Source organism: Oratosquilla oratoria, chromosome 16 (assembly GCF_046742065.1).
Source record: "Oratosquilla oratoria isolate Oo_2021 chromosome 16, ASM4674206v1, whole genome shotgun sequence".
NCBI classification, from domain to species: Eukaryota; Metazoa; Arthropoda; class Malacostraca; order Stomatopoda; family Squillidae; genus Oratosquilla; species Oratosquilla oratoria.
The window spans coordinates 43,523,320-43,529,319 of record NC_134792.1 but is presented as its reverse complement, the minus strand read 5'-3'; positions in this window follow the sequence as shown (position 1 = coordinate 43,529,319).

Sequence of the window (6,000 nt, the reverse complement as noted above, 5' to 3'; positions counted from 1 at the left end):
GTCTTGTAAGAATCGCAAATAATTTAAAAGTTGAACAGCCCATTAAAACATTCCATGGAGCTAAGCAGGACAACCTCAAACCCCTTGACTAAAAAGAGATTGTCACAGAGATGAAAAAAAAAATAGGCTGGCGGCAGCCAGGATGCAGGGAAATGTGTCTTCCAGTATGGATAGGGGTTAATCAAGATAGTAACTCACAACAGAGCAGGAATGAAGATAAAAAGAAAAATGTCAATACGAAAGGGGTCCGTAGGCAGAGGGTTCCTCAAGAGCTGAATAATACTATTTGAAAAGTTCCAATAGTTCTGTGGCGCCCAAAGGCGGACTGGGAACAGTCATATTTTCCCCAGTGGGGCTATCGGCTGTTGCCCGAGTTTGCCGTAGGCCCCATGGTGAGTTCACTGCGCCACACCTACATCCATGTACACATTCGAGCTCAATGTATGAAACTCTCACCCCGCATAGATCCAACAAGCCCAGTAATTAATTAATCAAGAAACTAATTAATGGTGTGACAAAGCTCATGGCGACAAGCGCCCTACAATCTCAGACACTGACAGGGGCTTTCGACCTTTTCTTCCTGCTCACCCCATCCCGAGGTACCCTTTACATGTGGTTCACACTGTCATGTCATTCCCCGACTCAATGGGGGAAACAATGAGCAGGGTATAGCAGATGTAGCCTAGCACATCACGTGGCAATGAAGGGAGGTTCCGAGGTAATTCTGGGGTTTCGGTATAAAAAAAAAGTCCGGGGAGGGTATGGCATACTGGCTGGCAGTGCCGATCTATTCGTGAATTACAAAGACATACATTTGATATATCCCATTAGTTACTGAAGACTGGTGCAGATACTGTTTTCACGAAGAAGAAACTTTCCTCAGGTTTTTTTTATGATTATAGAGTACTGCGAGTCAACCTAATTTCATTTAGCGTTTGCGATCAACTTTACCATTTGACAATGAAACAAAGAAGCTTTGATTGTGTCGTCTCTACAGAATAACATTCAATGAAATCTTAGTGTAGTCGAGTGGTCAAATTCTAGAAAAGAAAGAAAAAAATGGATGAGAACAGTGACTGTACCTCGCATTTACAAGATATGCACTAAGTAATGAGAAAATTTCAGGAGAGGCATTAAATATTCGATCAAAAAGCTACTTCAATGTGAAGTATACATACATGTCTATAAAAAGACTAATTGGCAATCTGTTTTTAGGTTTGAGTGCAGCGGTGTACATTGTGGAACCAGTTTGATCAGGTTAACCGTTCTGCCAGCTATTGCCAAGATACAGAGAAACATGGAGCAACGGTACATCAAATTTTGTGTTAAACTTAAGAAAAGCAAACAAGAAGCTTATGGAATGTTAGAGGAGGCCTATGGGGATGAAATATTTTCTGACGGAAATGAACAGGTTGAGGATGAACCCAGATATGGAACATCGCACAGTGCACGACGTAAGGAGGAAAACATCGAGGAAGTGTGAAGGTTAGCAAGACCGTCGAATAACTGTAAGGATGATATCTGAAGCTGTGGGTATTAGTATTGGCACAGTGGATACCGTTCTGACCGAATATCTGAAGCTCCACAAAGTCTGTGCCAAAGATTCTCTCCGACGACCAGAGTCAGTTTCATATAGAATGTTGCATTAACATTTCTATATCATAGCGGCTGATTCAGGTTTCCTGGATAAGATAGTGACTTGCAACGAGAATTGGGTGTTCACCTACGACTCTGAGAGCAAACGTCAGTGCCCAATGTAAGCAAAGATGAGCTGGTTGCAAGAGAAGGCCATGATAATTCCTTTCTTTGATTCCAAGGGGCTCCTTCACGTTAAATGGGTTCCTGAGGGTCAAAGCATCAATAAGGAGTATTGCCTTAAAAGTTCTGCAAAGGTTCAGGGGGAAGATGAGGAAGAATAAGCACTGGTGCAGTGGTGAGGGGTGGTTCCACCAGGACAATGCCCCATGCCACAGGTCAACCCTAGTGACCACGTGGATGGCCAACAGGGGAATGAAAGTGTTACAACACCCACTCTACAGCCCTGATCTGGCCCCTTGTGACTTCTTCCTGTTCCCACGCATGAAAGACAGTCTCAGGGGAGCCAGATTCCAGTAAACACAGGAGCTGAAAAAGGCATCGGATAATCACCAGAAGGGACTACCGAAAAAGGACAGAGATCTTTCAGGATTGGGAGAGACGCCTGCAGAAGTGTGTAGATGGGAGAGGCCATTATTTTGAAGGAGACAAAGTTTTGTAAACATATATCAAATGTCTCTCCTGAAAATTTGCCATCACTTATTGAACACTTCGTAAATCCGAAAAAAATAAAGGTTAACTTTTATCAATAGAAGTCATGTAGGTTTGTAATGTAATATGCAGATGGTTGAACTTTCTCATTAAATATGCCTAGTGTCAGCTTATACTTGTGATTACCTAACATGCTTATTGAATACAATTACCAATACACACACGGCCAGACGACGCAGTGGTTCTGTTTCCCGCCTAAAGCTGAAATAGTTTTAGTATCGCTGCACTGCGAGCCGGCACTCCAAATCTCATGAGCGGGGAATTGCAGGTATATGTGTGTGTGTGTGTAAGGTCATAAAATTACCCATAGATCAGGCATATATGAGCGATGAGTTCTTATTCGGTAGCTTAATAGCTGTCGATCACAAGTCCAACATGTGATCCAAGACCATGGTGAGTCAGACACACGCATATATATATATATTTATATATATATATATATATATATATATATATATATATATATATATATATATATATTGATTTAAACTCTGACAAATGTAACTGAAGGCGGAGGAAGTATACGAGGAATAATGGAAGAATTTTACTGCCTTAAAGTTTCGATCGAAACGTTAAGGCAGTAAAATTCTTCCAATATTCCTCGTATACTTCCTCCGCCTTCAGTTATATATACGTATATATAAATATATATATATATATATATTATATATATATATATATATTATATGTATATATATATATGTATATATATGTATATATATATATATACATACATATATATATATATATATATATATATACACATAATTATTGTCTTTTGTAACTGTAAAATGTGTATTCTATTGCACTTGAAATCCAATATAATTTAGCACTAACAACTTACTCTGTAGGTGTTGATTGGTGCACATGCGTTCTACCAAAATTGCATCACCTTGTCTAGTCGTACCGTACACTCACTCACCACCTCAATCTCTTGATCCACCGCTGTTGGAGCCACTCGATCCATAAAGGCACTGATCCATTTAAGGCACTCGTGGGATTTCTGGAACTACCATCTATGGTTGTGGGAGATTATCCTTGATCTTTCGTGTACGCCCGTGAACATAGATGACAGTCCCTCTAAGAAACCCCAGGAAACGAGGAGACCCGGCAAATGACCACTTCATCCTTTTTTCTTTTTTGCCTATTTTTAGCTGCGCTTGAAGTCGCGCAACAGATGTCCCCAGCAACGACTCATTCTTCTATAATGATTCGAACTGTTGATACGGTAGAGTACCAAGGGGGGTGGGTTAGCTCGACATGCATAGAAACTGTCATTTCACCTTTCCTCAATCGAAATTCTGAGACAATTGCGATATAGAATGCGCCATAACAGGGAATAAGGATCCCATGCTTCGAAAAGTTGTATGCGGACCAAGGATCTCAACCCTATTTTTATCGGAAGTGACTCCATACCTCTCATCCATAACATGGAATACAAAACAATAGCACAATTTGTTATTTCTACTTGTCTTAGAATGCATGTTACATCCACTCAATCACTCACGTCATGGTAAGAGAACATTACTTGTTGTTAAACACAACAATGAAAATAATGCTGTGAATAAAACTACTATTTCGAAACCAGTCACGTGTGTCGAAGCACGAGAGGCTGAGGGCAGAAGTGCACCTCAGGGAAAAGTGTAGAAGAGTCCCTTAAATTTAACGAACTGCCAAGTTGCCAAGCCAGAGACTACCAGACTTCACAAATATATTAAAACCTAACACTGACAATAATCTCCATATACAAATAAACAGGTCTAGAACCATTGTTAATATAAAAATATTTAGAATTCCTTATCCGTGAAATGACAGGCATCTTGGCGTCGTTTGATGGTGCATTACATTTTTAGACGTGTTTCAGAGACGGGATTATATGAGAAGTTATGAAACCGTAGGCGGCGAGGGCAAGGTACATGCAACAACAACGTGAAGGAGACGGCCACAGCTATCTCTGGTGTCAACGGGAGAGGAGCATACGAGTAATATCAGTATCGAAGCTCAACACCTAGCCCCCACCCGTCCTACATGGCTTCCATGACCGACCGAACCTAATTATCCCCTATCTGGGTGACAATTAGGCGAGTTTTGTATAATTTCCTCTTTTTACCAATGTAACACATTGTGCGGTATTTACAGATGTTTCCATTTGGGTTCCTTCACAGCATTCCTGAGAAACAAGATAGGCAAAACTCATCTGGGGAGTATTACCTAGGCAAGCAGCGTTAGCGTCTACTCCAGCAGGTATACATGGCAGGATTGTATCTCCGCACTATTATTTCTTCTGGATATCAGGAGGGAGGGATTCTTTTACATCTGGTGGTAGCAACATACATTGGGTAGTGGAATAATGATTGCTCCCCACTGCCAAGTCTGATTTGAATTTGTGGAACATGCGGAACACACAATTCAGCTTTAGTTGGATACGTATTGTGATTTGGGTGGTATCAATTGGTGTTTGTGATTTGAATAACGAGGATATGAATGTTAATGATGATGCCGATGGTGACAGTGGAAAACAAAGCTTAAAAAACAGTAAATGGGCAGTTCGGACCCCAAATCTGTGCAGGGTTCTCTAAAACAATGAAACATTGACCAATTACCGCTGAAACATTAATGAAGTGCTGTACCTGCGGGTATCCGCCTCGTGTGCTGGAAATACGGAATTCCAGTTCCCATTTCAATTTGACTTCTCTTCCGCTTGTTGTGTCGATCCAACGTTTGAATGATGTCATACGGCGAACTTTACACAAATATCAGATTCCTATTGAATTGGAAACATTGTTTTGAGCAAAATCAACCGCTAATTTCAGCACCAGATTTACCGGTAAAAAACAATGCCGTTCCCGAGGTTACCGGTAAAAGACTCGTGAGGCAGTAGTGACGTGTTCAAGTCGCCTTTATGACTTAAATCTTCAAAGAAACTTCATCCTACTATGGTGTGAAGTCACAACTCAAGTTTTGTAACGTCGTGACTATAAAAATCCTGCCTGCATCACGAACGAGCGAGGAAAGCACCAACCGGTGCTATAGGCAAAATGTAAAGGAAAAAAGTATATATATATATATATATATATATATATATATATATATATATATATATATATATATATATATATATATATATATATCACAACTAACACCACAGTCGGACGAAAGAAAAAGTTGCGTAAGCGGAACTATATATTTCGATTGCTACCTGCAATCCTCTTGGTGTTAGTTGTGATTTATATATGTGTTAATACATTTCTCACCTGTGATATATTTATATATATGTATATATATATATATATATATATATATATATATATGTATATGTATATGTATATATATGCATATGTATATATATATGTATATATATATACATATATACATATATGTATATATGTATATATATGAAGATATACATAGATATATACAGTACATACATATCTGTATATATATATATATATATATATATATATATATATATGTCTTTGGTTGCACTCTCAATGTTTTCTTCCGGAGACTCAGCAAAGTGGTTAGAAAAAAAGAACAGATGTATGTTATCTAAATCCCTTCCTTTTCATAACTAGCAACAGGAAAGCATATTTTCAACAACGAAAAAATACATATATATGCACTGAATGGTGTGCAAGGATTAATTTCTGGTTACAGTTCAATTACGATTTTTTCCGGGGAGCATTGTTACGG